General features: G+C 45.7%; 1 protein-coding gene and 1 long non-coding RNA gene across 2 annotated transcripts in view; both read right to left on the bottom strand.

Moving 5' to 3' along the window:
- Positions 1-25,404, bottom strand: part of WDR38 (WD repeat domain 38) — a 149,294-nt gene that overhangs the window by 55,500 nt on the left and 68,390 nt on the right. The gene's annotated exons all lie outside the window — the stretch shown is intronic.
- Positions 16,295-23,020, bottom strand: LOC146868790 (uncharacterized). Its single transcript, XR_014964272.1, has 2 exons — positions 22,887-23,020; positions 16,295-16,671 (listed from the first exon to the last, which is right to left on the bottom strand). It is a non-coding gene; the product is annotated as an uncharacterized LOC146868790 (long non-coding RNA).

Here is a 25,404-nt window from a genome sequence, read left to right as displayed (position 1 = left end):
GACCAGCCAGATCGGCGATAAGATCACAAAACATGCGATAAGGCGCGGTAGCAGCAGGAAATTAACATCTGCTCTGACCTGGTGTAAAGTCGGACGACAACCGGCACCAGACAAGGGAGCACAGCCCAGAGCCAAACATGAAGAACAACAGATGCCCCCGAACAACAGAACATGCAGCTCGGAGAGCCCCAATAGGGCTACAACAACCACCGCCCCCCTCCCCCCCGGATCCCATCTCCCCCCTTCTCCCTTTGGACAAAGAGAATGCACATCAATTCCACAAAACCATGAACCAAACAAATCGCCAGAAGTCACACAATCACAACACCTAACATAAAGGTGTGGCCAGAACAATGGAAATCATACTTTCAAATCATATAATCCAAATAAAACGTTTATTACAGATTTAACAAAAAACAACAATCTTGAAGAGGCACGGCGGGTCTTCTCTGGGCAGTCTGTAAGTCACAGCCTGCAAGACAGAAATACAGATAAGAAGGTGTGTCATGCGCCCATCAAAGTATAGAGAGAGAGAGCGAAAGAGAGAGAGATGCAGAAATGTCTTTGGTGCAAACTGCAAATAAATATTAATTGTGCATGTTACTTAGACGAATTGACATCGCACTTCGCACGTCTAGCGTGTTTTCTTTCACTTTGCTTCCCTAGAATGTCACACACTGGACAGAAGAAGATTTCAAGCTACTTCACAAAATTTAAGCCCAAAAATGATGAGGAGCCTGCAACCAAACTTGCTAGAAAAGACCATGTACTTCCAGTGGATGAAGGGAACAAGGAAGATAATGAAGTGCGAGAGAAGGCACTAGATGAGAGTGACACCACTACTAGCAGCAGCGTTATCACCCCTACAGAAAAAAAGACACAAGATAGTCCTCTTAGAGATGAGCAGCATCATGCTGTGGAGATTGCTGCAGAGACGGTGGAAATACCAAGCACTAGCAAACAGTTTGACATATCACTGAGGCATTCTTCCTAAAGGTTAAAAACATGACCAAAAAATATATTTCCAACGCAAGCATCCGTGGTTAATTGTTAAAGGCCCTAACCTTGGCTGTTCTGTGTGTCGCCAAGTCCGTGATCTTGGTGCTGAGAAATCTAGGGGAATTAAATTGTCCAAAGAATGGACTGAGTCTACTGTGAAGGCATATGGCACCAATATAGAACAACAGCAGAAATCATTGAAGAAAAAGACTGGAGAACATTCAGAAAGCAAAGCTCATGTTGCAACTTTACAAATCTTAGAAAATGTAAAAAAAAGCTCCTTTATTGAAAGTAACCGCAAAAGTGCAATCTTTACAAATGTCAGTAACAGCCAGAATATTCTGAGTAGCTTATGAGGAAGCAAAGCGGAACAGGCCAGCGTATGGTTTTGAACCCGAGATATCCAATAGAAGGGGGGCCCCTAAGAGTAGAATAGGTAGGCAGAAGGGAGAGGGGACAACTAGAATCAATGAAGAGAAAGAACACCGAGTGCCTACTCAAAGAGGATATATATAAGCCCAAGTTAGGGTCTAGGTTATCAGAAAACAACAGAATAAGAGCTGACCCAAATAGGCAAGGAAACAAAGAGAAAAAAGTAATCAATACTAAATTTATTTAAATAAACGAAGGTCAAGATAATGATATTCGTACACAAAATTAATCAAAATTGATGAGTTCTACAATACAGATATTGAAAGGTCCCACACAACAACAGACATACATACATACAATCATTCATACAGCACATTCGTGGGTTCAATACAGAGCATATTTACACAAACAAAAAATTTGTTTTATATATATATTTGACTTAAAAGCCATTTTCATCAAAAGAATATACAATTGGACGCAAAGAGGATTAAAGAGAATTTGTGCACTCCCAGGTTATTGTAGATAGGCGAAGTCTTCCGGTAGGCACATGCAAGTAAACGCCAACGCACGTTTCGGTGTTTGCCCGGAACGGGGCTACACCTTCATCAGGGCGACGGTGATGTTAAACGTGTGGGACACAGCGAAACCTTTTAGTCTGATATGGGTTAAGGAGGGCTCCTCTTAATGACGTTCAAGGACTCAAGAGGGTATCAGGCAGCTAAACAGGAAAGTGTCCGAGGCAGGGACACCTTCAGGTAGACATTCAGGAGCAATATGGTCCAAGTAAAAGATAAGTAGCATCAGGGACTGTTCCTTTAGAGAAATTAGAAATATCGCTCCAAATGGACAGGGCACAGAGATAACGATAAGTGCGTTCCTTACGTCTGGCAGCGCCGAAGAGTGAAGGGTACGGATGGAAACCTCCTCACCAGTGCGTAGCGGTAATCTGTAACGCGATATTTCAAATGAGCGAAGCTAGCAAATCAGCACCAGGTGCATATGACGATCTCTAAAAATAAACAAGGGACTGCCACGGATACAGGCATCGTTCAGGCGGAGATAGTTCAAAACGTAAACAGTCCAACAAACGGGATGGAGCTGGGCGCCATCCAGCTCAGGAGTTGGAGAGGCTCATCCGCACGAGACGAACCAGGAGGTCCCAACGTAAGAACCAAAGATACGCCCATAGCGAAATCAACAAGGAGCCAGAGAACTTAGTCATCAACATTTCAAAAAAGACTCTAACACCTCAGCAAATCCAAACACTACAAAAAGGGTCTTCTTTTGTACCTACATACAATACAAACAATTTGGAAACCCAAGTATGTTTGTTCAAATTCATGCGAAACCTCCGACTAAAACATTTTTTCACCAACGTCACCGAATCATCTACGACCCAAGACAAAGGAACACTTATGGACTTACGTCCGAAAAGCAAATTCATGGCTCCCACTAGCCACAAAGTTCTTGACAACTTCGAATTAATTGTAGGAAAGGAGTTAACCCAACTTTTTTCCGAACAACAATCGAAAACCAGTAATTTGTCTGTAAAAGAACACAACACCATCCAACAATTATCAATGGATAAAGACATCACATTTTGCAAGGCGGATAAAGGCGGTGCTCTTGTTATTTTGGACACTTCTTTCTACATGGAAAACGTGGAAACCCATGTAAACGACCCAAACACCTATCAAAAATTGACGACTGACCCTACTACGGAATTCTCTCTTATCTTGTCAACCATCATCAATAAAGCACTACAGATTGGCACCATCAATGATAGAGATAAACGTTTTCTCATTGTAGAACACCCAAACGTTCTGTACCTATACATGATACCGAAGATCCACAAAAACCTTGAGAAACCACCATTCAGACCCATTGTCTCCACTAGAAACTCAATCCATGAACCCATCGGCAAATATATTGACAAACATTTGCAACCTCTTGTCCAATCCATGTCTACTTATTTGAAAGATACTACGGATTTTCTCATCAAACTCAATCACATAAAGATTCAAGACTTTGACCAGCTTCTTCTATGTACCATAGACGTCAAGTCTTTGTATACTTCCATTCCACACAACCTAGGAATACAGGCCATTGAATCCTTTTTGATTGACACTGACAAAGATGAAGACATGAAAATTTTCTTACTCGAACTCATACACTTCACTTTATATCATAGTTATTTTTCGTGGAACAACAACTACTACACTCAACTCTCCGGAACATCCATGGGAAATTGTGCTGCCCCAGCGTATGCCAATCTTTTCATGCATCGCTTTGAACTGGATCACATTTTAACCCAGGAGTCTTGGTCGAAAAATTTACTGATGTTTTACAGGTACATTGATGATATTTTTCTTATTTGGAAAGGTTCCCAGACGGAATTACTGACTCTAATTACACAACTCAATACAATTAATGAACGCATCCAATTTACTCATGAAATCAACTATAATCATATCACTTTTCTGGATGTTGACATTTCCATATCCAATCATCAATTAATCACATCAGTATTTACCAAAAGCACCGACCGCAATAACTTACTACATTTCTCCAGTTTTCACCAAAAATCATTAAAAAAACACCTACCTTATTCTCAACTTTTGAGAATTAAACGCATTTCATCAACTGATGAGATCTTCCAGGAACAAAGTCGTCTACTAATCGACAAATTCAAGAAAATAGCTTACCCTGATCCCATTCTGCAAGAAGCAGTCAAAAGAGCACAAATTAAAAATCGCAGAGAACTCCTACACACACAAGTTTCCACAACTTCAAAGGATTCACGTATAGTTTTTGTGTCTAAATACTCAAGACAAAGTCAGAAAATCAAAACCACTATCCGGAAATATTGGCCGCTTCTACAATCGGAACCTGACTTCAAAGGCATTTTTAACGATTTGCCAATTTTCGCTTACCAAAGAACACTAAATTTACAGCAACTTCTTAACAAGAACCCTCCAGACTCCGCGAAAACATACAAAGGAACCATCCCTTGCTTAAATTGTGGTGGCTGCAACAACATCATTAAGGGTACGACCTTCATGCATCCCTCAAAAGGAACACCCATCAAACTCAGAGTTACAGCTACGTGTGACAGCAGCAACATAGTGTATCTGCTCAAATGCCCATGTGGACTCCCGTATGTGGGTAAAACGGAAAGAAAAATGAAAACTAGACTCATAGAGCATAAAAGCAACATCCGAACTAAGAATATGAAATCAACTGTGGCAAGACACTTTATGGAAAATAATCACAATTGCAGTCAACTGAGATTCTTGATTTTAGAACAAGTCAAGATCCAAAGAGGGAAAGACAATGGAGCTGTTCTGTTACAGCGCGAACTTTATTGGATACACAGATTGAATTCGGTTTACCCGCATGGTCTTAATGAACGCTTTGAATTCAGCTGTTTTCTGTAATTAACCTATCATGTACTCTTATATGTATCCTGTCGCTGATCTTCTCAAATTCTTTTTCTTTGTATAATTCTTCCTTATCTCGTATTATTGTTGTTTCCGCCTATTTCCTTTTTATTGTACACATGCTTTTTCTTGTTTACTAATGTTTTCCTTTTTTCATTATTTTTATTTATTTCATTTTTATGAATTTGGATTTCTTCTTCTCTGATCACCCACCTACGCTCGTTAGTCTTTCTTCTAACCCTTTCAGTCACATGACTCGCTTGCGCGTTTTCACTTGGTCCACCATTTCCGGGTATTAGATATTTAGTTCCGGGTCTTAGCTTGCATGTCTTCACCCTTTCAGACGAGATTCCTATACTGCTTACACCATCGGCGCCATTCAGGTATTCATTTACCCGCGGTATCCTTCCGGATAATTTTCTCCTCACTCGTCAGACTTACGCTACTTTTAACATCACGGGTTTCATAGTCACCGCCATTTGGCATGCAGCACGGATTATCCTTCGTTTTTTTAACTTTATTCACCCCGCGAACGCCGACATTTAACCACCACCACTTTCTCGCTTTGCATGTTACCAGCTCCAGTTCTGTATACGATACGGGAACTTTGTCACCCCTGTTTTTGTCACCAGCTCACCACCACTGTACCGTTAAGCATGTTGCTCACCTACTCGATATATTATAGACCCTTAGGCGTCTACTCCGTTGTCACTGGTTCACCGCTGTAACACTGTTTACCTCGCTGATATTATACTCGGCAACTAAAGTGTTTACTGTTTATTTACCTTCGTTTGCATACATCCTGGATCCCAGCCTCATGTCCTCCTTTTATTTCTTTCGTAGAATTCCCCCTGACGAAGGGCTTGTCCCGAAATGCATCGGGGATATTTGCAAAAAATGGCTTACTAAACACTATGGACATACTGTAGTAAACTATCTCGTGGTCTGAATTCACTAATGTCAGTATGAACTACAACATACTACGGAAATAGTCATATGAAGTCAATATGAATTAAAAAAATAAAGAACCAAACAATACCGTTTGTATCACTTTCTTACAGCGGCTCTTCCGCTATTGAGTGCTAACGTGAGGACGTCTTTCCAAGAGACGCATATTTGCTCTTCAGGAGTTATCAGAGTTATCACTCGAGTTACAGAAACGTGACTCTACAATCATTGATGCTCATCGAGCTATTTGTCGGCAAATTGCAGTGTTTGAGGCAATGGTAGACAGGCAAGGGAACCATTTCTCACAATGTAAAAAGGGCATAGAAGAAAATATATTCCAAGGTGTGATGTTGCACAAAGGAAAGACCACTGATAAAATCATTGAACAGGGACAGTTTTTTCGTAGCCTTGCTGAAAATCTAAGACATCGTTTGTTGTCTACAGGAGGTACTAATTCTCCTGACAAAAAGGCTGAGTATGATACACTGATCAGCGAAGTGAAAGTTTTATACAAACAGTACTGGCCTGATGAGCTACCTGTTCTTTATGGGGAAAGTGAAATTGAGTCACTGTGTAAAATATTCAACATTGCCAGTCGAGAAACCATATGTGCTTACAGAGAGTTTAAGGAATCTGGAGGAAAAGAAATTAAAAGGCAGTTCAAGGAGCTTTTGATGTCCTTACACACTATTGCTATCAGTACTGCAGAATGTGAGCGGAACTTTTCTCAAATGAATCATATATGCACATCTACAAGAGCATCGTTGCTGACTGAAACAACATGTTCTTTAATGTTTTTTAATCTTGTTGGCTCACCATTGAAGAGATTCAACCCCATCCCCTATGTTCAGTCATGGCTTGCAAAAGGACGAAGAGCAGCTGATGACACTAGGAGTAAAGCAAGGAAAGAGGAAGACTTGGAATGCACAAGCAATTTAGACTGTTAGTGGGCATTTCTAGAAAAATAGATGCTAACCAATTCCAACTGACAAAACACGTGTCACTGCAATGTTTTGAAAAAGTTAGGCTTTACTGTGTTTGGATATTTAATTATTGTTCTCGTTTATATAGGTTATTTATTTGCAATTATAACACTTTGTTGACAGTGTCAATTCATTTAATATTTTGTTATATTTATGTCTCTTCGTAGTTTGGATGTTATATTTATTGTTATATTTTATATATGTTATTTATTTTGATTTTATAAGACAATACTTTTCCGTTTTTCATTTTAGAACATGTATTTATTTGACTGTATTTATCTATATTTTAGTTTGAGTTATTTTGTCTTTATTTATATTTTGTATGGTACTACGGTCATTTTGCACTAATGGGTATGACTTGAGATACGGAACTTCAAACTACCCAGCCAGCCACTACCTATTATTTTGGCTTAGTTACTTTTTGGGGGAGTTTACATTTTTCTGTGCTTTGTTATTATGTAAATCTTTAATTAAAAAGTCATATTTTGAATATATATATATGTCTCTTTTCTAATATCTGTCTTGTAAGTTTCTCTATGATACAGAACTACATTTGGAAACGCCAGTTAAGTTCCATGTTTTTTACTATTCAGAATGTCTAATAAATGCACATATAGCTCCATGCCAGGGAGTAAGTTATAGTAACAAGCCCAATTGTTAATCATCTTTTTTAATTGTTTCTCTAAAAGTAATCGCTTTAACGGAATACTAACTCTGCTATTTTTGAATCCCAAACCCCTTCGGCCACTGGAAGTGACAGTGACTCATTCAAGTGTATTTCATGATTTTATTCAGCTTATCTGTTCTGTTTTGACTAGTGTTTGTTTTCACAACATTTTGGTTTATTTTGTCGCATAAGCTATGTAAAAGTTGTATCTTTGATCTCATAGACTCTATTAACAAGCATTTGCAATGCAACCGGTCTCACATTTACGCGAGTTTGAGCTATTGACATTGTAAAAGAAAATGCCTTTTATTTATGTTTTGGTTTTTGAAACATAATAAAAAGTATTGTCATTTACAATGCCAATAGATTACAGACATAGTTCGCCAAGACACTGACCCGCAACATGCTAGCTACCGCGAGGAGCTAGGCCCTACATTTTATATGGCATGTTAACGTGTGTACTGTTAACTGCTTTATGGAACACCGAGGCTGCTTCTCGGAGTTAGTTAGAGACAGGGAATGGACCCGGGCAGAGGAAGTTACATGCCTGCGTGTGTTATTCCGGGCGTCACATTCACGCTCCCACGCGTTGCATGTCTATATTAATGTGTTTTGTTCTTCCTGTTTATGAGCCCGAGACCTACTAAAATAATCAGGAAAATATTGCCTGCTATTCTTTGCATGTCTGGTATACCATTTTGGGTAGTCACGTGGATTTTGGGGAAGTTTAAGACATAAGAGTGCTTATCTCGGCATGGATATAATAATAATAATAATCCACATTTGTAAAGCGCGAACAATCACCCGTAAGGGTCTCTAGGCGCTTGGGGCCGTCGGGAAGATTAAGCAAGCTATTGCCCAGAGTCACATGGTGCTGGGCTAATCTGCCGCCGGCGCCAGGGACCGAGCCGTGATCCCCAGATTCTGGAGTCAGTCGCCCTGGCCGCGGCGCAACACCTCTTCCTCGGATGGCTCAAACGGCTACAGTGCGAGTGAACTCAGGCTCACAGCTTTGCATCATGTACAGATGGAGTCAGGGATCATGAACGGGGCTCTCTTCTCATTAACAACATTAATAGAGTATGAATGCGTAGTAGTGAGTATGTCATCTCTACTTACCACACTGCGGATACGTCCGCTATTTTGAGAACAGCGCCCTGAATATTCAACTGTGTAGGTACTCTACTGAATCCATGTGGGTAAAAAAGCACTGCATATTTATTACTCAGTTGTCAAGGGGACTCATCACGGGAGTAAAGGGGTACACATTCCCAACCAGCTAGGCTGCCTCAGTTTTACAAACTTTGCGGGAGAACAAATAGGAGAGTGAAGTTCCATGGGTTGATAAAAGTGCCCATAAAATGAGTGTCTTACCTAATAGTACATATGCTAAGTTACAACATCGAAAGTATTTGAATAGCGCCCTGAATTGCCTCTATAGGAGCTATACAAATATAAGAATAACATAAACATGCAAGCATACAAGTGCTATAAAAACAAACAAAGAACAGTTCAGCAACGTGCAAACTCATAGTGTCTTTACAATTGCCTGCTAATATCGAACACTTATAGTGCTACCTATGTGTGCTTTCCGACCCTGTTTGTTAAGTGTTTTGAACCCACCCACTTACTGGGAAGAAAGCTATAAAATTGACTTTTTATGTCATTAACAGAAGTCCCAGAGGGCATTATTAATATGTAACTGCCCAGCCACTTCATGTTTAGACCCAAAGGCGATAGCGCATAACGATGACAGGCGATTGCCAAACATCATTGCCCGTTAGAACGTTTGCTGTTATAACATGTTACCATAACGGTAGGAGCAGCGCGCGTTCGGAAACATCCTTATGTGTACGAGGTTTAAAAAAAAAAATCTGTGAGTTGGTATCAAATGTACTTTTGTAATATGAGTAGCAGCAGCAACATGTGGGATGGAATCACACTCAAACTGGGTGATGGAGTAATGGTCCATAATTCAGCGTTGTACAAAGCGGGTCTTTACTGGTAGTTTATGCCATTTTACTAACAAACGGATTGGTCCGCGCAGCCTGCACATTCCATGGCAATTTCTAATGAAAAACAGCAGCTCCTCTTCAGCAGATATGACATTTTCACTTTCCCACGTGCCGTTCAAAAAGCTCCTCGCCTCCCCTTGTGTCCATGTGAGCCCACTGAGAATTCAATATTTTTTCATTAAACGGCACGTGTTTTGACAGCAATCGGTAGGTTGTGGACTTCTCTCACTATGTCCTGTCTGGTCCGCTCACCCACCGACAGATGTTCTGTTCCTCGCCATTCCCCACTCCCCCAGGCCCTCGCCTGTTTTGGAGCCGACGGGGGGGGAGGGAAAGTGAAAGCGGGGGATGCGCTCGCTGTGTAACACCAGCCTCCGGGGACAGGAGATGTGCACGCGTACGGAGTGCACATCTCCTGTCCGTACGCGTGCACATCTCCTGTCTCCCTTCGGCACAGAAAGAGAAAACAATAGATCTTGCCAAGGCGAGCAACGCGCATGCGCTGCGTCGCTAGGTGAGACCTGAAAAGGGCATACCCTACCCCAGTATTGTCCTTTCCCCAAATCAGCACATAGAGCACTGGAATTGTCCCTTTTCGGTGCATTAGTGATTTTATCTAATTTATTCCAAAATTGTGCTTTAAATGCACTTTTGATTTAATCTTTTTCAAAATGTTCACAGGGCAGGGGAACCTCCTATCAAAACCTCACTATGAGGAAGGCAGGCTCCCTTGCTGAAATTCATCTGACTTTTCGCAGTGCCAGTTGAGGGTGTGGGTGGAGGTAATAGAGGAAGTGGGTGGAACCAGTGGAAGAAGTGGGTGGAGCCAAAGAAAAGTAGGTGTGGCCCCTGACAAAGATTTGAGCACCTGCACTTCTAATTTTACAAATTAAGCACACTGATTCTATTACAGGACCGGAGGCTTCGTATTATGCTTCTCTTTCTATTTATTGCTACTCACAGCAGCCAATGAAAACTTGTATTGTATAAACAGAAAACTACATTTCCCATGATGCTTATATTACATCACATCCTGCAATGCCCCATAAGAGCCACAAACACTGGAACCTGTCCTCTTTCTTTGCTGCTCACGCAGAAAGTTAAGTGCTATAGAATTTATGTTGATTGCATTCTTGGTGATGTGTTTACTTTTCACGCTACAGTATATGCTAATTCATTTCTTTAACTACTGTAAGCATACGCTTTGCTTCGCGTATCTTGTGCGTGCCCTTTGGGGCGCTGTGACACTCCCGCTGGGAGCGCTAATTGTTCGCGTATCAGGCTGCCCGGTGGGGCTTTAACGCATGTTTGACAGCGCGTGTTCGCGCTTGCTTCAGCTGATTTTGCTGGGCGTTCTTCCCGCTCTGGGGTCAGCGCTTCTAGCGCGCTTGTCTCCATTTGGAATTTGGGCTTACCGGCTCTCTTGTCAGCGCGTCTAGCGCGTGTGTCATAAAATTTGCATTTTAGGGATCCCGGTACTGCTCTGCTTTCGGTGGGGTTTCCCAATGTTTAAATTATAGCGCGAGGCTTCCCTAGTCAGCCGGTGCGCTTTGGAGCCTGTTCACTTTGTTTTTTGTCTTGTTTCCACGTGCGTAGCCCAATTGGGCTATATTTTGGTAGGATTGTGCTACGCACGTCGATACTGCCCGTTTTTCTTTCGTTTTTGTTCATTTCACCCGGGTTTTTCATCATTGAGCACTGGTTTACGCCTGGCTGGCTGCAAAAACGATTTGGGCCTGGAGGGAGCACACCTCCTTGGACATACTGGCTCTTTTTGGCTCCACTACGCCCTGAGGGCTGGAATAATTGTGATACAGCTTTGCTGAGGAGCTAGGTACCTTTCCTTCTGATGTGTGCTGTGGGTTGGCTCCCCCCTCTACTCCTCCTTCCTATTGGCCTTATGAGCAGATACATTTACAAATTTGGATCAGCAATGGAAAATTGGGTCCATTATGAGGAGGATGACACCCTATATGAAGAGGAGGTGGGTACCCCTTCCATTAAAGAGAACATTGTTGAGGCCCTGGACGCCTCGGTCCAGGAGTCGGTCAACAAGGCCCTGGAGAAAGCAGTTCCGGGAACTGTGCAGCAAGCGATAGCTACTGCATTGAAACCTATAACCAAGCAACTCGAGAAGTTTGCGAAGCGTCATGGCTTCACTGCCCCGGCAGGTGTTCCCTCAGAAGGCTCGCAGCCTAAGCCTTGGCCCCATTCTGCCTCTTATTCTTCACTTCCTCGCCCTGATGCGGTGAAGGATACGGCCCAAGATACCGATACAGATCCCGGTACGACCGACTCTGATACCCCAGATGATTCCCCTCCTAAGAAGAGAACAAGGAAGGCCAAGAATGTGGAAGTCCCACAGACAACCCCTACTCCTTTTACGTTCAACCCCACTGACATTGTCCATCCCAGGTCATCGGATTGGCTGCCCGCCCCCGAGGTGGCGGCGTACCTGCATGAAAATCTCCGCAAAAGTTTCGACAAGGAGGTGCGCAACAGACTTCGCTCTGAATGCCCTTGACCAGACATCTCTGACAAAGTGGCTGAACCCCCTGAAATAGATTCCAGCCTTCTGACTTTTCTAAAAAAGTTTGAAAAGGACCCAAAGAAAGGTATAGATCGCGCCTGGCGAGGGTGCCAGGATAAGCTTTTAGATGTTGTCGGCCCTCTGGCTAAGATTTTGGAGATGGCTTTGGAGGTACAAGAATCGGGGACCACCATAGATTCCCATGTGTTGGCGGGATGGACCCAGAGAGCAATATGCCTTTTAGGTAATGCCAACTGCGCAATTTCCACGGAACAGCGCAAATCCATACTCATGCGCATGGACTCTAATCTAACTGAGTTGGCAGGGGCAGAGCCTGGACCTTTGGCGGACGGAAACCTTTTTGGGGACCGTTTTGTCAAGGATGTGGCCAAATACATAGGCACGTTCACGACCTTGGATAAGGCGCAGTCAGGAATAAAATGAGTCTTTCAGGCCGGGGTTTTCAACAGGGCTAGACGAGGCAGGGGACGCTCGTTTGGCCATCAGTATTCACAAGGTACTCAGCGAGGAGACTTCGGTCGCGGCAGGGGAGAGTGGGACTCTACCCGCGGAGGTACCTTCTACCCCACCAGGCAACGCTTCAACAAGTGACGCTTTAATAGAGGATCCTATCGGGGAGGTTTCCAGAACACCGAATCTACAGGAGAGTGCCCCGGATCTATTCCTTCTACCATTGGGGGGACGTACTCAATATTTCTATCACAATTGGGTTCAACTATCGCAGAATGCCTGGGTTTTACAAACAGTTCAGGGCTTTCATCTAGATTTTTTCCAGACTCCGTCTCAGGTCCATCGGCCCAGACAGCTTTCTTTTTCCCGACTAGAGTGCGATTTTATAGATTCCGAAATCGAAGGATTGCTGCAGATACGCGCGATAGCGCCTTGCGACGAGGGCCCTCGCGGTTTCTGCAGCAATATTTTTCTGGTGCAGAAGAAAGGCGGAGGTTACAGGTTGGTTCTCAATTTAAAAGACTTCAACCATTACATGACATACAAGCACTTCAAGATGGAGTGCATCCATCTGTTGACGGACCTCTTGAAACAAGGGGATTGGTTGGTCCGGTTGGACCTGAAGGACGCTTACTTGTCCGGCCCCATATTTCGTCCGCACCGTCGATTTCTTCAATTTCAATGGCGGAATCGGTGGTACGAATATTTGGTCCTTCCTTTCGGACTTTCCTCGGCACCGTGGTCCTTCACCAAGGTTCTGAAGCCAGTGATAGCTTACCTCAGGGAACAGGGGGTTCGCATGATTGTCTATCTAGACGACATTCTCATCATGGCGCAGTCTCCAACGTTGGCAGATCAGCAGTTGCGCATGACCATTCGTATCTTACAGAACCTGGGGTTCGTGTTCAACGAACCCAAGTCGGTTCCGTGCCCTACACAAACGATAGATTTTCTGGGGTTCGTCATCAATTCTCAGACGGCTCAACTCAGTCTTCCACGTTCCAAACTTCGAGACATCAAGAAGGAGCTGTGCTCCCTGTTATCCAAACGCATGGTCTCACTCAGGCTGATTGCCTGGATAGTGGGCCTTCTAGCATCATCCATTCAAGCAATATTTCCGGGACCCCTACATTACAGGGCCCTTCACAGGCTCAAGATTCAACACTTGCAGAAGGGTCTTTCTTACACGGACTTAGTTCCTCTTTCACAAGAGGTACGGGAGGAGATTCAGTGGTGGCTTGCCCATGTAGAGGCGTGGAACGGCAGAGCCATTTTCGGCTCACTACGGAGGTTGTCATAGAATCCGACGCCAGTCGTTGGGGCTGGGGAGCGTGCTGCGGAAATATTTCCACAGGGGGACGTTGGTCCCTCAACGAGCTAAACCTCCACATCAATTACCTAGAACTTCTTGCAGGGTCGTTTGCGATCAGGACACTATCACCCAAACAGGTCTTGTGTTGCATCCTTCTGCGAATGGACAACATCTCGGCGGTTCAATACATCAACAAACTGGGGGGCACGAGGTCCTCAATGTTGGTGGCGATAGCGAAGGACTTTTGGCACTATTGCCTGAGTCATCAGATTTCGGTCATAGCCGAGTACATTCCGGGTCAGTCGAATGTCGTGGCGGATTGGAACTCATGCCATCTCAAAGACTACAGCGACTGGCAGCTCCAACCACAGATGGTTCAGTGGTTGCAGGAGATCTGGGGTCTTTGCAAGATCGACCTGTTTGCCTCCAGACTGAATCACCAAATGAGAAAGTTTTTCAGCTGGAGGCCGGATCCATTAGCTCTGGCGACGGATGCTTTTTCACAGGATTGGACCCCGAGTTTGAATTATGCGTTTCCACTCTTCTTTCTCATTCCCCGCGTGTTCACACAGGTGATGCGCCAGAAGGCGGAAGTGATTTTGGTGACTCCCTTGTGGAAGTCGCAGCCTTGGTTCCCGATACTGCTGGAGGCGAGTTGCGACTTCCCCAGGAGGATCCCATGGTTCAGGGCCCACATGGAAAGATGCACCCGATGGTAGTATCGGGGCAGTTGTCCCTGATGGCCTGGAGACTTTCCGGCAATGTTGGCAAATGCCGGGGTTTCGGACCAAGCTGCAGGATTTATCAGCCAAGCGTGGGCCCCCTCTACCAGGAAACGGTATTCTTCAGCCTGGAGGTGTTGGGTTCGTTGGTGCGTGGAACAACACGTGGATCCCGTGGGGGTAGACTTACCCTTTGTTGTAAATTTCCTGTCTGAAAAAGTTTCTGAGGGATTGGCATACCGTTCTGTTAACAATTTCCATTCCGCCATATCGGCGGGCCATGCTCAAGTTAAGAGCAAACCCGTTGGGATGCATCCTCTAGTATGTAAACTCTTAAAGGGTATTAGAGTAGCTAATCCACCCAGGCCGAAATATTCTTCCTTGTAGGATGTCTCATTAGTTCTTTCCTTATTTAATCAATGGCCCAGTAACAATATCCTGACAAGGAAACAACTATCATCCAAACTGGCCATGCTGTTATGCCTGGCGGCTTGTAGACGCTCTGCAGACGTTAAGGCTCTAGATATTACAGGTAGAGTATTTACTCCTGAAGGAGTTTCTTTTAACATCACGTCTAGGACTAAAACTATGTCACGCAGCGTAGAATATCATGCCTTTCCTGATAATGCTAAGCTTTGTGTGGTTCAATGTCTTAAGGCCAACGAAGAATGTACCAGGTCTATTCGGCCTGATGGCGTGGTGCAATTGTTGATTGCCTTGCAGAAACCTTACAAACCTGTCACTGCGGCTACTATAGCCAGATGGTTAAAACATGTTATGCAGGAAGCAGGTATTAATACTCAAGTCTTTGGTGCACATTCTGTTCGAGGCGCCATGGCCTCTAAAACATTCATGTTGCGTTCTACTGTTCAAAATATCATGCGTTCTGCAGATTGGTCTTCTGAGTCAACATTTAAACAATTTTATTACAAGCCGGTGGGTGATATATCCTCTGTGGTCTTTAATCAGCATTAAACTAGCATAATACGAAGCCTCCGGTCCTGTAATAGAATAAACAAGCATTGGCATAGCCAATAGGTCTCGCCTTTGGGACCTTATAAGTGTTTAGCCATGCAACAGTTGCATAACTAAACACTTATAAGGTCCCAAAAGCGAGACCTATTGGCTATGCAAAGCGCGAAAGTGAAAGTGATCACGATCACGATCAAACTTCAAAGCGGCCGTGAAAGTGAAAGTAATCGCGGGAAAGTGCGGCGCGCGCGCCCGCGCACATGCACTGTAGCTCCAGGCTGGCCTGGTAGCACTTTTTGGAGCCCTCTCAATAAGTCTCGCCAGACCAGCGCATGCGCTGGGTCAGGCGAGACCTAAAAATTAGCTAGCATTCGCGCCAAGAATTTTCAATTCTATTAAGGACACGGAGGCTAGGATTGTCCCACCCGGTTACATTACAGTATTGTAATTATTACCCACCCGTTTGCATTTATATTCTGATTACACAGAAGTTACGGGTTGTTCTCTCTCCCTTTCTTCATGGTCTGAAAAGAAGATGGATTAAGTGTAATCCTGGTTGAAGATGACGTTAATCCCAGCTGGCCTGGTTCTTCCACGTTGGAAGCTGTTGTTGGGGCTTTTGTTATATTATTGGACTTTAATGTTCGAAGCAAAGAAAGAGGAAAGGTTCCGGTGTTTGTGGCTCTTATGGGGCATTGCAGGATGTGATGTAATATAAGCATCATGGGAAATGTAGTTTTCTGTTTATACAATACAAGTTTTCATTGGCTGCTGTGAGAAGCAATACATAGAAAGAGAATGAAAAATTGTCTAGCAAGCGCGACAAAGAATTTTCAATTCTATTAAGGACACGGAGGCGAGGATTATGCTTCTCTTTGCTTTACTGCAAACAAACAGCAGCCAATAAAACAACTTTAAACATCAGCATACCCCGGAAGTACAACCCCCTCCAGTAGTATGCCCCAATCACTGTCCACACTATCACATATAAGGTCCAAATTACGCCATCACTTCCTCTTTCTTTGCATGACAAAAAACTTTTCAACACAGTCCACCAACTTGACCGTCGAACACTGGACCACCGATTGCTCCATCGACGTGCGTCCAACCTTGAACTTTGAATATCCTCTCCGGAAAAGACGACAACTGTCCTCTGTCCAGATGAATTGACCCCCGATGAATCGAATCATCCTTGCCGATGCCAGACGTCCTGAACCTCAAGATTGTTTGGTCTGTTCTCCTGAAATGGAAACTGACATCGTGACACCCGTACAAAACAACTATGAAGTCACTGTACAGGATTATCGGGTGGGTACAACATCATAATAATTACATCAGTATGCCAACATGCCAACTGCTTGGGTGGGATAATCCTCGCCTCCGTGTCCTTAATAGAATTGAAAATTCTTTGTCGCGCTTGCTAGACAATTTTTCATTCTATGTCAGTCCACGGAGGCTCAGATTATGCTAGTTTAAAGTTGATTTACCACCACCGAAGCTACATCCACAATAGGTTTATGATAAAACGTTTTAAATGTGGAATCAGTCGACCAGTCCGCCACAGTCATGATGTCTTGCAACCGGGAACCCGCCCCCAAAGACTTAGAGGCCATAGCTCCCCTAACAGAGTGAGCTCCAAATATGGAAACATCCACCCCCGCAAGGCCCAGTAACCAAGTGACCCACCTGGCCAGGGTTGCAGATGAGACCGGGCGAAAAGGTCGCTGAAGGGCAATTAACAATTGTCCCGAAACATCAGATCGAAATTCCCTAGTACAATCTTCATAAACCTTTAAACACTTTACAACACACAGCTTGCTATGATGAGGGAAGGCAGGATACGTAATACACTGAGAGTGCGTCTTAGTACGTCTGGAAATCGTAAAGGAAACTCCCGAAGGAGTAAATACTCTACCTGCCAAATCCAGTGCTCGCACATCCGATACCCGTCTACATGAAATTAAGCACAGTAGGACTGTTAATTTTGCCGATAATTGTTTCCTAGAAAGTGCCTCATTATTTGGCCAATTCCTCAAAAAACGCAAAACCACCGACACATCCCAAAGTGCGGTGTACCGAGGTTGAGGAGGGTTCACCAAACGAATCCCTCGCACTACCTTGCAGACCAAGGGGTGTTCCCCCACTGGCCTGCCCTCCACATGCGGATGACCCGCTGAAATAGCCGATCGAAAATTATTTACCGTCCGGTACGCCAAACCGGACTTGGCCAATTCCGACAAGAAATTCACTATTAGATGAATATCGGATCCCACGGGATCACACTGTCGCTCACCACACCAACTAACCCACCGTCTCCAAGCTGATTCGTATCGCTTGTGTGTGGATGGAGCCCAAGCCTGGGACAAGAAAAAGAGAGTGTCTTGCGAAACTCCCGGCACCTGCCAACGACGCCTGAAAGTCTCCAGGCCATGAGGCCCAGTTGGTTCTGCAACACCAACGGGTGGCGCAGTCCCTGAGGATCCGTGAGGATGTCCGGAAACGACCGAAGCCGCACCGGAGGCGCACAAGCCAAGCTCAAGGCGGTTGGAAACCATGCCTGCGCCTTCCAACAAGGAGTAACCAGGACTACCTCTGCTCTCTGTCTGCGCACATGCGCCAACACTCTCGGAATCATGACAAATGGTGGAAAGGCATATAGAATGCCCGTCGTCCACGAGTGAAGAAAGGCGTCCGATCCGACCGCTAGAGGGTCCGGCCGCCAACTGTAGAATCGCGGAAGTTGAGTGTTGAGTCTGGACGCAAACAGGTCCAGCACACAGGGTCCCCACTTGAGATTCAGCGCTTTGAAACAGTTGGGATGCAGTTTCCAGTCGCTGCTGTCCCGCAAATGCCGTGAATTCCAATCGGCAATCACGTTGGACGACCCGGGAATATATTCCGCCGTCACCACTAGACGATGGTCCAGGCAATAATGCCAAAAGTCCTTGGCTATCTCCGCCAAGAGGCGAGAGCGGGTCCCTCCGAGGCGATTGATGTACCTCACCGCGGACACATTGTCCATACGTAGAAGAATGCAACAAGACACCTTCTGCGGGGCCAGAGTTCGAATCGCGAACGCTCCCGCTAGGAGTTCCAAGCAGTTGATATGCAACTTCAGTTCCTCCTGAGACCAACGACCCCCTGTCTCCATGGTCCCGCACCGCGCTCCCCAGCCCCAGCGACTCGCATCTGACTCTATCACGACATCCGGGCTGGAGGAGAAAATGGCCCTGCCGTTCCAGGCCTCCATATGGTCTAACCACCAATGGATCTCCGTACGAGCCTCCGGTGAGAGGGCTATCTGTTGCGCATACGAGAGACCCTTGCGTAGATGCAAAATTTTCAGTCTCTGCAGGGCCCTGTAATGCAAGGGCCCCGGAAAAATCGCCTGAATGGACGCCGCCAGCAACCCTACTAGGCGAGCCAACGTCCGTAACGAGATTGTCGGAGAGGCAAGCGCTTTCCTCAATTCCTTCCTGATCACTACCCTCTTCTTCAAAGGAAGGAGCAATTGGCACGTGAGGGAGTTGATCTGAAAACCCAAGAATTCCATCGATTGCGATGGAATCAGGACTGATTTCTCCAGATTCACAAGGAAACCCAACTCCTGTAGCAGTTGGAGAGTCCACGTAAGATGTCTCAACAAGAGTTCCTGTGATTGTGCCATAATTAGAATGTCGTCGAGGTAAATGATCAGGCGGACCCCTCGTTCTCTCAACCATTGGACCACCGGTCTCATTAGTTTGGTGAAACACCAAGGGGCGGAAGACAGACCAAAGGGCATCGCGGAAAACTCGAACCATTGGTCGCGCCAGAGAAACTGGAGGAACCTCCTGTGTGGTGGGAAAATCGGGACCGCCAAGTAGGCGTCCTTTAGATCTAAACGAACGAGCCAGTCCTCCTCTAAGAGGATGTCCCTCAACAAATGGATGCCCTCCATCTTGAAATGTCGGTACACCACCCAAGCGTTGAATTCTCTTAAATTCAGCACCAAACGGAACCCTTTGTCCTTCTTCGGGACTAGGAAAATCGTGCTTACAAAACCCCGAGGATGGGGAATAGTCCTCACTATTGCACCCTTCTGGAGTAGTGCCTCCACCTCCCTGTCGATGAAACTCTGTTCTTGTAGGGAAAAATGTAGGGCGCCCGGTACCCGACTCTGAGTCGGAGTGCTGTAGAATTCTATGTGGAAACCCTGGACAGTTTGTAACACCCAGGGATCGGTCGTAATCTCCTGCCACCTGTGAAGGAACAACGCAATACGACCTCCCACCATGCATTCTGAGGCATTCAACATCGTTACCTGAATAGGAGCTATCTCCGGAGTTCTGCTGTCCTCGATAGGATCCTCTGTGGCCTCGACCTCGGCCACCTCTATTGCGGGAGGGGTAAAACTGCGACCTCTGACCTCCTCTGCCTCTTTGTTCCGCCCCTCGGGAGGTCTGGTTGTAACCACGGCCGGACCCTCGACCTCTAGCGCGTCCGGCCCTATCAAAAACACCAGTGTGGAACACTTTCTTGATGTTAGCCTGCGCCTTGTCTAAAGCTGAAAAGGTGGCCACGTACTTGCCCATCTCCTTGACGAATTTGTCGCCAAACAACATGCCATTGGCCAAAGAACCCGGTTCGGTCGTGGCCATCTCCGCCAATTGAGAATCTATTCTCATCAAGAACGAGCGCCTCCTTTCGGTAGATAGCGCCACATTTGCATTTCCTAGAAAGCACAGGGCCCGCTGGGCCCACTCCATAATCTCAGAGGTGTCCAAAGACACATTCTGATTTTTGGCGTTGACCGCCGCGTCTAGAATTTTAGTGAGGGGACCTGAAACATCCAACAGCTTATCCTGGCATCCCCGCCAGGCTCTATCTAAGCCCTTTTTCGGGTCTTTAGCGAATTTCCGCATGAATGTGGCCATATTAGGATCTAATTCCGACGTGTCCGCCACCTTGCCAGTCAGGGATGGTCTCGGGCATTCTGAGCGCAATGTGGCCCGCACTTCCTTCTCGAAACCCTGTCGCAAGTTCACCCCTACATAATGTGCCACCTCAGGACAGGGAACCCATTCCGAAGACCGTGGATGAATAAGGCTCTGCGGGTCAAACAGCAGATTTTTAGGAGCCTGGCTGTCATCAGCCTTGTAAGCAGTATGCTTCACCTTATGAGATTTCTTTTTGGGTCTCACAGACTCGTCATCTGAGTCCGACGTGGTAGTAGTAGCTGGCAACGAATCATCCGTGTCATACGCAGCCATGGAACCATGGTCCCTCATTACATTCTTTGCCATTCGTGCCAAAACTTTGGCCGAGGAACGAGAAGTGCCTGCATCACTGTGTTTAGCCTTCATTTTCCTCTTGCCATATTTAAGGAGGGGCTTAGTAAAAGGCTTGAGGGCTTTGATTAAGGCCACATTAACTGAACCCTGGACGTGGGTATCCAGGGCTTCCACCAAATTCTCTTCCAAGTGTTCCGGTTCCTCATAGTCCTCATAATTGTCACATTCAACCCACTGGTCCTCCTCTTCGGCGTAGTACGCCATTGCTACAAGCTCAGAGGAGTTGGAAGAGATTCACGGGGGGGGAGCAGCCCAGGGGTCTGACAGAACCTGCTCTCAACAAGGAGCACCAAAGAAAAAACTAAACTAAAGGTTCTGCCTATGATCAAGGTGGAAGGAGCAACCCCAATACACTCCCCTAGAGCAGTGCTCTAATCCGGTCACACGCTCCGGTAAGCGTTCAGAACTTGAGGCCAGAGATGTATGCAGTCATGTGGAACTGAGCGCGAGGAGCCGTTCGTTCAAAATGAGTGAAGAACGAGTTTGCGCGCTCAGCCAGAGCGTCCTGCTAACGACGCGACCGCTCTCTGTGCACGAGCGAGTCGCGTCTGCCTCCTCCTTCTCCACCGCCCCCTAACGCCCGCAGCAGGCTATCGACGCGCGCGCGCTGCGAGGCGCCACAACCTCAGCGAAAACGGAGCCGGGAACAGACGTTCCGGAGCCGCGTCGCAGTCAATAACCAAGTTCTAACAACCATGAACACAGGTAAAAATCGATAATATTAACCAACACACAATATCCCCACACTCTACCAAATATTGATAAAAGTAAGGGAAAAGCACTTATCTGCTGCTGCAGCAGCAAAGAAAGAGGAAGTGATGGCGTAATTTGGACCTTATATGTGATAGTGTGGACAGTGATTGGGGCATACTACTGGAGGGGGTTGTACTTCCGGGGTATGCTGATGTTTAAAGTTGTTTTATTGGCTGCTGTTTGTTTGCAGTAAAGCAAAGAGAAGCATAATCTGAGCCTCCGTGGACTGACATAGAAGCATAATCCTCGCCTCTGTGTCCTTAATAGAATTGAAAATTCTTGGCGCGAATGCTAGCTAATTTTTTATTCTCATAGACATAAAGGTAGACTGGGACCATATCGAGGTTTATGTTCATAGTTTAAACTTAACTCTAAAACCAAACTAATAAATGCCATCAAAATGGTGTAGCAAAAAGCGCTGCTAAACGCCTAGTAGTGTGCTGCAAATGTTCCTATTTTGTGCTGCAAAATACTCTTGTCTGTGCCGCAGTATCCTGGAGGGTCTGTATAAAACCCATACAGAGCCCTCAGCCCTCTCCTGTAAAACGCCACCCCTGGGGGGGGGGGGGGCTCATGAGGATTATAAAGCTCTGAGAGTGTCACCCTAAAACCCCGCCCCAGGGGAAAGGGTTATGATGCCCTGTGAGGTGTCTCCCTCCCTTCTGTTAAACACCAGCCCCGGAGGAGGGCTCATGAGGGTTCGAAGTTATTGGGAGACTGACGGCCTTACAGGTCCTCCTTGAGTAAAGCACCGCCTCCAGGGAAGGGCTCGGGAGGGTTGTAAAGCCGTAGGAGGGGTCTTCTACCTCGTAAACGGAAAGAACCACCCCTGTGGGAGGGATCGAGCGGATTATAAAAGACACCGGGCTCAGAAACACCGCCTCTTTCAAGGAAAACCCGGAAAGGAGACAGTGCTAGGCGCCTGAGCCGCGCCACCAGAGGTGGGTGGAATGCGTCTTTTTTACTCCATACCGGCCTGCCTTCGGTCGGGTCTAATCTCCTCGCTGGTTTTAGCAGCTCTCTGGTTTTCTCGAGCCGTCGGTACTCGCTGATCCAAGGGGGGTTCATTTGCATCCCGGCAGAGTCGTTTTACAATGTTCGGGACGTTACTTCGAATACGCCAGGACCTCGAGTCCCGGAATGCGAAAACGACCGCGGTTTGTGAAATTCAGGCTTTTCAAACTTGGTATTGATTTTTCTCGTTTACATTAGAACGTTTCAACATCCCATGTTTGCTCGGCGACGAATTACTATACCTCCTCCCTCCCCTTACACACTCAGTGACTGCATGTTTCCCTCTTACACTTGTCTAATCTCGGCGGCCCTCCCACCACCACTTCCAATAACTTGCCCCGGTCCAAAAATGTACCCTAGTATCTGCGACCGGGGGGGGGGTCGTCTACGGGTGCCCTTCATGGTGCCTCCTGTAGATGGCGCTATACGCGCGGACTCGTCGTTATGTTGGTAAGGTGTGCGGAGCAGCCCGCGTGCCCTCGGCGGCCATCTTGGAATGCCTAAGGTCGCGAGGAATACCCTCAACAGTTTTCAAAATGTATGTGTCGCGACCTCTGATGCAACACCACGTGCTCTGCGTCGGTACGATTTGTGTATATGCACATTTTTCTGCCGCTTTACCAGCATTGGAATAAAGTGGCGTGACTTTCTCCGAGTCAACTATGGTATCTGCTTTGTTCGATGCGTTTTAACGGGTTGGAACTATCGGCCTCTTTTCCGGTTTGAGCCGCCAGAGGCGAACTGTCGGAGGGCGCGCGGGGATTTTAAAGGCGCCTGGTGTAACGGTTGCACTTAAAGTGGAGCTCGAGCTCGTCCCGCCGGCCTCCCTGTGTTTAAGACAGTGGTGATCATATTTCCAAAATATAATTTTGAGGTGTTTACTCGAATATCCTCCTTGACTAATAAGGGTGTATTTGTTTGAAAAAGGTGCATATGCTCCATTCGACTTGGTGATTGTCTCCCTTGATAGGTTTCGTTCTATTTTGTTGGCTAGAGGCCCCACTTTTCTACTAATGCTTTTAACAGCTGGCTTCATTTGCGCCTACTTTATCAGTGATCCGAGCACCTGTAAGTTCATTTTACCGGCTGGCCATCTCCAGGATATGGACGCCCGGCTGTTTTTCTTTATTTAGCTGCTTGTAGTACACTCGCTGTCATTTATTTATATTTTATCCTCTATATCCGTTGTATTCCTTTTTCACACTCCGTTCCCTTTTTTTAATGTTCATTGTTGTGATAGTGTGCAGTGGGTCCTATATTCCTTTAACTTGCATTTACAATGTATACAAAAGTTCTAGCTGATCCAGCGAATCCCCAACAACTGATCGGGGATTGATACTTACAATCGCTCCAACAGTGGCCCATACTCATTCACCCATAGCGCTGATGTGCGGGTGTCAATTTTGTTTCAATGCATCAGTTTTTCAATGTTTATTTACTAGTCCATATCGCCAGTATAAATGTCTAACCTGTACATCAACTTTCCTTCTACTTGGTTCGATAAACCAGTTAGTTTAAGAGTTATTGGTAATGACGCATCAAACTTACTTCATGAATTTAAGTGAAATGAACCTGTATGGAAACAGTTTAGAGAAGGGATAGCTTGGGACCGAAGTTGCAGCAAATATGCATGAAACAATAACTAACGTTTATTAATTATGACGAAGTAATTTTTACTGAGTACCCCCCTCCCATGTACTAATCCCAGCATAAGCTGTAAGCGGGAAAGCAGCATTCATATTCTGAAGCAACATGCAGCTATGAATTGCGCATGTGGCCTAAACATGTATTTTTCTTACCTTGCAAGCTCACTGAATTATAGGTTTTAGTCCTCTATATATTTCACATTGGTGTCGGTTTGTGCAAAGCTTTTTCCCGTGTGTAAGGTGCATGATTTTCTACTTGCTGTTAGTACGCATTAGAGGTGTTGCTCCGAGCAAGTTTCGCTTTGTGAAATCCTGCTCCATCACAGCCTTTGCCGGTTCTTAATCTAATTTGCCTTTGCCTCCCCACACTACACTGCTGCCCCGATGTCTTTTTGGGGGGGGGGTATTCTCCCTCGTTTACTTGTCTGTTGTTCCAGCAAACCATGGTCTGTCTTTGCAGTATCTTCTTAGGAAGACCCTAGCAGGTTATTTAATGCAAATTAAGCTCTATTCGGCACCCTTGCTCGTCGCCCACGTGTCTATCGAGTGCTGCACGGCATGACTCGAAGCCTTGCCAGGCACAGCCAATCTCTTCGGTGACACTGTTAGCTTTGACATAAATTGCAAGAATTCCGCCAGTTGCACAAAAAGCTGTGGGCTGGATCCTTTCTAACTAGCCAGGCTCTAGCTGTCGTTAAAATGCATGAACTGCACGCACGGGCCTTGGGGGTGGGGGGTCAAGGGACAATGACATTCTATTGGAATATTAATGCTATTGTGGGTAGAATGCTCTATGAAAAGGCAGGCTGCATTAGATCCTTTTAGTGGTACTCTGCCATGCTTGTCGGAGTACAGCTGCCATCAATTTATTAAATGGTTAATGCTCCGATCTTGTTAACCCAGATCAGTCCTTGCTGTGCTTGACTTAACCAGCCCCTGTTTTCTGTTGCAGGTAGTGCTTTACAAGGATTGTGGCCTTCCAGACGCAACTTCCCTTTGCTCATGGTATGTACATTTCTGCACTCTGTACCAGTTTTTGTTGGAGTGTTTATGATGACAGCAACAGACTAGAGTTTCTGATTTTCCTATGAAGCTACCTCGCAGCGCACTGATGCACTCCAGATGAATCTTGTAGTAATACCAGTTTTAGTTGTGGTGTTGCTTTTAAAATGTGTTTTCTTAACTCTTCTTATATAGGTTGCGGACCAGAGATCACAATTTGACTTA

This window comes from Triturus cristatus, chromosome 1_2, assembly GCF_964204655.1.
Source record: "Triturus cristatus chromosome 1_2, aTriCri1.1, whole genome shotgun sequence".
Classification (NCBI taxonomy): Eukaryota; Metazoa; Chordata; class Amphibia; order Caudata; family Salamandridae; genus Triturus; species Triturus cristatus.
This window is presented reverse-complemented; position numbering and strand designations above follow the sequence as displayed.